Here is an 8,249-nt window from a genome sequence, read left to right on the forward strand (position 1 = left end):
TGAGTTCTCAGATCTGGGAGTGTGGGAGCCAGAGCTGTTGTAGCCTTTCATATCTTGCCTTCTCTGTCCAACTGCCCAGATCTGAAAATTCATCATTGAAATCCAGAGGCAGAGATGAAGGCAATCTGCCCCAAAACAATTTTCAGTAGAAGACAGATTGTGACTGTTCCCAACACTTGTAAGTGTCCACATACATATTTCAGTAATTTCTTAGTTGAATGTCTGAAGAGTAGAAACAAATATGTACTTGTCAGGGCAAGTGACTGACACTTGACATCAGAATATTAAGCGAAATACATCAGCCAATGCAAGCTTACATATCGCATGGTCTCTCTTATATGAGCACCTCAAAAATGTATATGTATAAATAAAGAGCAGAATAAACAGGAAAAGCAGAGATCTCTTTTGAAATGGATGGGGAAAAAGAGATGCAGGGAGGAGGAGGAAGGGAAGGGAAAGGAGCTGTTTCATTTATTTTAAAAGAATGTAATCAGTATAATAATTTTTTAAAACTTACAGCTTTAAAAGATCAAGTCCTAGGATCATCTTTGTAAATGGTGATTTGGAACAAGTCATGAACATTCCTATCAGGACCACCATCTATGAAGTAGGATCTAAAATTCTCTACCCCATTGATTTCCCAGTTTTTCAATTAGGAGGACAGAGACTGATGGATGGGACCATGCAGGAGACTGTCCACAGCATTCCCCTTAGTAGTTGGAGCAATTACATGGTTCTATATATTGGATTAATCAAATTTCATGTCAGAGAGAGACTTTAAACAGTACAAGAGATTCCACTATGCTCCCATTCCCTGAGGATGTTGGAGGCTGTGGCTCAGATATAGTACTTCGTGACAATGAGTGACACTTTAATGCTTTATGCTACTTATTTTGTACAACTTAACACTGCATATAAAGTACTATATCTAGTCTTCACCTTAATTAGCAGTGAAATAACCCATTGCCAAATAGAAAAACAGACTATTTCAGACTTATGAAAAATTATTATTTTGGTCACTAACATGAGGCATACACCATTATAATCAATTTTCAAGAATAATTTTGAATATGTAAGATTGGGTTTAGAATTTATCTACATTTAGGATGCTACCTATTTTTTTAACTTTTATGATCATACTGTAATTTTATTTGTGACATAGAGTGCATTATCATAAATTATTATCCCAAATGTTTAGTGTATACTATGTTTCTCTCTCTGAGTGTGTGTGTGTGTGTGTGTGTGTGTGTGTGTGTGTGGTGTCTCTGTCTTCATGTAAACAACCAGTGACTAGAGTAATAAATATTTCCTCCAGCTGGACTTACCAAAACCTTGCAGAGTGCTGTCACTGAGGAGATAGAATAATAAATCATCTACCTGAATGAGCTTGCAGAAGTTAAAAATTGGGTATCATACCACACTGTGCAAATAAAACACCTTACTTGATTCCCCTCTATTAACATAAAATCCAAATAGATACATACTGCTCATGGTGCTAAATAAAAAGCTATCAGATAATGCTATTTTTATTATTTGACTTCTCTTTTTTTACATACTTTAAAATCTTTTTAATTGGTCCTAAATAATATGAAAGCTAGAACCTTACTTTATCTGCTCAGAAAATAAAACTGATTTCATTCACACTTTGAAGATCATGAAATGAAAGATAAGAAAGCAGGTTTAATCAACTGTTTGTGACATTCAGATGGTGATAAAATAGATAACAGAGTATGCATGCCTCTCCACTGTCTACAAAGGGTTCCAAACAATATAAATGTTAATTGTAGGTATATTTTTCTCTCATTAAAAAACAGTAAGTAAAATAAAACATGCCAACCATTATCATTTATTTTGCATAAATAGAAATTGCTAAGGAAAATTCAACATGTTAATATTACAGTCAGATAGTAAAGGGGTGGTCTCTTTAAATCACAAGTCCAGGATTTAATGATTCCAAGCATCCAAAAATCACCCCAACAAACCACCTCTGTCAAATTTTAAAATGCCTAAATATTTGGTGGAATTTAGAGACATGATACAATATTAAGTTTATTTATAAATATTTTATAAGAAGTTTAAATATCTAATGATGCACTAGAATGGGGAGCCCTTAGTCATTGTTTTGCCTGTTTTGCACAAGAAAAATAATAGCATGTCACATTCCATAAAAGGCATTGTTACATTTAGCTTATTCACCACATATTTCTTTTTTTTAAAATTATATTCTGGTATATTTATTATTTCACAAAACAAAACAAAAATTCCCAAAGTATTTGCTCTCTGCAAGCTCTGGGTCACATCACACATGGCACAGTAAGATGCTTCTATGAGGCTCTAAAAGGCTCTTCACGGTTCTTTTGTGTCCTTCCATTTTTCATGGATGTGGACTTCTACATATATTCTTGCTACATTTTACTTATTTCCATCCATTTCTTGTAGGGAGTTAATAAAACATCCCTTCATAGCATTTTGTAGACCGTTATGTTTGTTAGGGGCTCAATAAGACATGCTCACTATCCCTACCAAAAACCATTTACTGCAAACCAACTGTGAATCCAGAGGATCACTTCAGTCAAAAAGAATCCTGTGTCATGGAAGTCAGAGATTTGAAGTTCAAGAGCAAAATCATCATCAAGAGGAATTCAGAAGTCTCTGTCAAGCATTCTAGCCTTCGTTGTTTGCTTTAGTTTCTCTATGTATGTCCAAATCTTTGAGTTCTGCCATTTGGTTCTCCTGCTCCTCTCTCTTGGCCACTGCTGACATGGGAGTTTTGCTGTCAATTACATCCATTTTGATCATGCCAAGATTAATCAGGAGCAGCAATGGATCAATTCCCTGACCATTGCTTTTAATATTCTCCAGTACCTTAAGACACTTTATGAATTGACTTCATTTATAGTCTTTTCCAAGAAAAGGTTGTAGAGGCTCAAGTCATTCTACCCTTCAGAATTGAAATGCAGAACATCAAAAGTAAGAAGGATTTTACAGACTTTGAGAACATCCATCTTCTGTTGGAATGGAACAAACAGTGTGTAGATAACCATAGGAATCAGCTAAACATATACCATGAGGTTAATGAAGCTGAGCAATTGGAAGATGCCAACAGCAATGAGTTTGCACTGAAAGTGATTGAGGACAGTGCTATAATTTTTCAGGGTCACTGATTTGATGCTGCAGACAAATTCATCTGAGAGTGAGGACAGGCTAAAGTAACAGTCCAAGTAGATACATGCTAACAATATGATGGTGAGTCTTACCAGCCAGCAGCTAATGTACTCCATGATTAAATTATTGGAGTTTTTCTTTGTGTTCAAGTTTTGCTCTACAATTAGGTACTTGAAGTGGCTTATGGTTATCTCCCACAAACTTTGTGCTGTATTCTCATTAACACCTGAAACTTCATAGGAACCTTCTCTTAGGTCAAGGACACAGGCATTCTTTGCAGCCTTAGTTGCACCATTGTAAACTTTGTCAATTTCTTCCATGATAAACTTCAAGTCTGAGCAAATATGAGGAGCAGCTGCTAAATGCCAGAGTAGGGATACCAGGTACAGAAGGATGGCAAATAGTAACAGGATATAGGGGAAAAACTTATGCAGCCACAGTGGAAGGTTTTCAAACTTGCTCTGCAGGGAGCCCTTCTGCTGCACAGCAGCCCAGCAATAAGAATCCACAAAGGTAGCCTGGAGCCAGGAGAAAGAACTTGGGGAGAAGCAACTTATTTAGGTACCTCTGACCAGTAATCTCGGTGGAAGACCTCCAAAATGATATAGGGGTAAGAGATTAACTCCCAAACCTACTAGATATCAGAAATGCAAGTTGGTGTTCTCTAAAATCGAAGAATGAATTCTAGGAACAGTGGGAGGTTAAGAGTAGGAAAAATTTTTTGGGAGAAGAAAAGTTTCTGCCTAAGAGATCCAGAAGGGGGACCAGAAAGTGGGTTGTCCCTGTTTCTTTCAAAACTTGAACTCCCTATTTTACCCAGTCACCTCACAAATATATTGGTCTGAAATACCTCTTGCTTACAAACAAAAAAGACTCATCAAACTGTTTTTCTGAACAAATAATGAAATAAAAAGTCACTACCCATTCTAAAATAAAATTTTCAGAATAAAATACAGCTAACCTGAAAACAATAAATGGAATTTCATGTTCAGTGTTTCCTGAAACAAAGACAAAAGTGGAACATAAATAAGAGATTGAAGTAGAAATAAAATAGTCTACACAAAATGGTAGACTTGAAATCTGAAGCCCTGCATTTAGTCTAGTTTTTCTTTAAGAAGCTATATGATTGTTGGGTGTGGGAACACATACCGTAACTCCTGTTCTCTGGGAGGCTGAGGAAACAAGATTACTAATTGGAGTCCAGCCCAGGCAATTTAAGAAGTTTCCAAAACCCAATCTCAAAATTTTAAAAAAAAGAAATTTAAAGGGCTGAGCAATTAACTCAGTGCTAAGTTCCTGAATTCAACCCCAAGATCACAACAAAAACAAACAAACAAAAAGGAAGCTGTGAAGCTGTGTGACTTTAAGTATATTCATAGCCATGCTGATAATCACTTTCCCATCCATACAATAAATATATACTGACACTCTTTTACATTTTGTCTTAATTTTTCAGAGTAATTTAAAAAATTCTGTCAACAGGAGTTTCAGCATAGGGTTTGTACATATAAAGTAGATAATAATTGACAGATGTTATGGGCCTTCTGTCTTCTGGAATTTAAAAGGCACATTTTTAAACAGTGGAGGCTGTTAATATGTGAAGAGAAACACATGATCTCACAGGTAAATGGCAAATAAAATCCACCCTGCAATGACAAAATGTCAACTGAGTATTATTTTAATTGATTACCATAAAATAATGGATCTTTTTCCAGAGGGAAAAGTGAAATTGAAATTGAAAAATTTAAAAAAACATTTCTAAATTTCTTCCCTAAATTTACTAATATATAAGAAACAAAGGTAGGGAAGAAACTTTGTGGTGAAGAATGGAAGAAATACTCTACAAAAAGTGGAATTTAAAAAGGACTCTAATTTTCCTCACCACAGTAAAAGAGAAATAAGCTAGAGGTATTGAATTATATGTACATAACATCCTTGTTTTATACACACAGAGAAAGTCAATATTTCTGATTAAAACTTTCTCCTGCCCAAGATTTTTCTCAGGGCAAGTTTAACATCATTGTTCCTCAAACTGTAAATTAAAGGGTTCATTAAAGGAACTGTATTGGTATAAAACACAGAAGAGATTTTTCCTTCATCCATAGACCCAGCAGAGGATGGCTTCAGATACATGAATGCACCTGATCCAAAGAAGAGAGAAACAGCAATTATGTGCGAACTGCAGGTGCTGAAGGCTTTGGATCTTCCCTCAATGGAGCTCATGTGGAAGATACTGTAGAGGATGAAACCATAAGAGATGAAGATGATGAGACTGGGCACAATGATGTTGATCCCCACCACAACAAAAACCTCTAACTCATTGACGTAGGTGCTGGTGCAGGAGAGCTGCATCACAGGGAGAATGTCACAGAAATAGTGATTGACGGTGTTTGCATCACAGAAGGTCAGTCTCAGCATGCATCGTGTGTGGGCCATGGCTCCAGAAAATGCCATGAAGTATGAACCAAGCGTTAGGTTGGAACACACTCTAGGGGACATGGCAGTGTTATACAACAGTGGATTACAGATGGCCACATAGCGATCATAAGCCATTGATGACAGCATATAGCATTCAGCAATGGAAAAAAACTGAAAAAGTACAGCTGGGCCATGCATCCTTTGTATGAGATAACATTCTTCTTTGGTATGAAGTTCACCAACATTTTGGGTGAAAACACAGAAGAGTAGCAGAGATCAGTGAAGGATAAGTTAAACAGGAAAAAGTACATGGGAGTGTGAAGGTGTGAATTTAACCCAATTAGAGTTATCAAGCCCAAATTTCCCAACACAGTTCCCATATACATTACTAGAAACATGAAGAATAGGGGGAGTTGGAGATCTGGCTGGTCTGTTAATCCCATGAGAATAAATTCAGTCACAGAAGAGCTGTTCCCAGATTCCATTCTTCCATTAGAGCAATGGTAGACACAGGAAAAAGTCTTAGTGTTAGAGGACACTCAACTTTTTTCCTAACATTTTTCACATAATATGGGATATCACTGGATTAACTGAGACTAGTCCAACCTGGGTCCACAGAATCTGCTTTTACTCCTACCTTGAGTGATTATTTTCTCAATAGACATGTAACAAAGGGTGTATTGTGAAGCACACCACCAAATCTGTCCACACGAGGGATGCCTGTGCTGTCAAAAGAAAACATGACTGTTGAAAAAACCAAAGGATAAGGAAGAAGACAGATATAGCAAGAGATAATAATCTTTCTCTCATATCATCACTTCTTTCTTCACCTGAGCCCTAACCTCACCAATAAAATTGGAGGCGGAGGTGTTTGCAACCTGGTGATTGACTGTAAAGCAAATTAGACAGGGGTGAGTGATAGCTAAAATATTGTTTCTAAGAGAAAATGAAAGAACTAGCTTCTAGGAATGGATTAATTACTGCCCATTCTTACAGAGTTGTCATTAAATACAGAAAAGTGAGAGTTCCATCCACACTGAGGAAACTATTGATAGAGATAATACATTCCTGGGCTCCCTAGATTCTCTGAACTCTCAGTCACCTCTTTCCCTTGAATCTCAGGAATGCACAGTATACAAAGTATAGAGCAATGATGGAGAACATTTCAGAGACAAGTGCCCAAACTGCAACCACATTTACTGCACATTTACTGCAACCTCAAAAACTGCAAAACACATTTATTTATTAGAAAGTGCCAACACTATCATTAAGCCAAAATACTGAGGTTTTAGTTTAGAAAAAATAATTCACACATTAGCATCTTTTGTTTTAAAAGCAAAACAGATAACACTCATGCCATAGGTTTGCCTCCCCTGGAATAGAGCAACACCTTAGATCCCTGAACTTTAATCTCAAAAGAAGACATTTATATAAGTAGAATTTAGAAACTCAAATTTATTAGTCCAGAACATCTTGGTTCTTCCTTATTGCTTACTTATGTCTTGGGTCCTGAAAAATCAATTTTGACCTACACTTTATTTTCAGTATGTTCTGAAGAACTTTCTGAAAACTACAGATAATAATTTATTACTATTACATTAAATCTCTAAAGCAACAGAATAAACAGTTATGATTAACACTGTTACCCTTTTCATAAGACACAGAAGATTTAATGTGAATTTTAAGTTGTAATGTACTTGCTTTAATCAAGAAACAAGATTGCTCAGGGTTTTCTCCAGGAAAGAGAGTCTAGATGTAATAGGAAATAAGTAATTGCATTTACAAATTGAAGCATAATATGTTTGTGGTTCATTAGGGACTTAATATTGTGCTTTCTCTTTACCTTTTCTATAGGGACTGTATATTCTCCTGGGAAGAGCCAAAAATAAACTCATTTTTCAGTCAGCCAGGCAGTGGAACAGGAGATTTTACATCCCTCTTCCCCCATGAGCACAGCAGTTCAACAATATTCGTGGACAGATTTCACTTGTGAGAATTCCCCAAACTGGTGTTGGTACTCCTGGAGCCTGGTCTAGCATGAAATTAGTAGTATTAAATCAGGTAGGAGCACATGAGTTATCCTCTTCCCATGGTCCATATTCCTTTCATAGCACCATAAAATTGGGACAGAAACTTCCTAAAGGAAAAGACTGAGGTATACTATGCATCCAGTTCCCCATCTTTTTCCTAGGTTAGTCAGAAGATGGGCTTCTATCTCCTGTTCTCATCACATGGAGTGGGCACAGGACATAGGCTACTCTGATTAGCAGGTTCCACTTAGAATAGATACAGCAATTTAGCAAATTTAGCCTGGCATTCAGCATAGCCAAATCCCCCTCTGCTGAGTTCGGAGGTAGGCATCAAAAATCCCAGCACCACCTCTCTACTTAAAGTAGGTAAGAAGTACATTGCACTTTCAAAGCCCCAAATTTTCTAAGAACTCCTAAGAAGACTGGCTATGTAGGCTGTCTCAAAATACTAACAGGACACAGGACATAGTGTATTTCTATTTCTCATCCAGTGAGAATAAAATTGACTAATGATCACCAATGCTCCTCCCAGGGATTCATCAAAGACCAGCAAATAAAAATCCCAGGGGGACAGTTACTTTCTCAAAGCAGTCCTTCTTGCCTTTGGGCTCTGTGGTGGCTTCATAACTTTGTGTT

The 8,249-nt window shown here is 36.7% G+C and overlaps 2 pseudogenes; both read right to left on the reverse strand.

The window, feature by feature from the left end:
* Window positions 1-2,631: 2,631 nt before the first annotated feature.
* Window positions 2,632-4,151, reverse strand: LOC101721010 (pannexin-1 pseudogene; annotated as a pseudogene).
* A 985-nt stretch (window positions 4,152-5,136) lies between these two features.
* On the reverse strand, window positions 5,137-6,075 carry LOC101720671 (olfactory receptor 8B3-like; annotated as a pseudogene).
* Window positions 6,076-8,249: the final 2,174 nt, after the last annotated feature.

The sequence above is a fragment of the Heterocephalus glaber genome, unplaced genomic scaffold, assembly GCF_053883595.1.
Source record: "Heterocephalus glaber isolate CG9 unplaced genomic scaffold, H.glaber_assembly_v1.0 deba00001431, whole genome shotgun sequence".
Taxonomy (NCBI): domain Eukaryota; kingdom Metazoa; phylum Chordata; class Mammalia; order Rodentia; family Bathyergidae; genus Heterocephalus; species Heterocephalus glaber.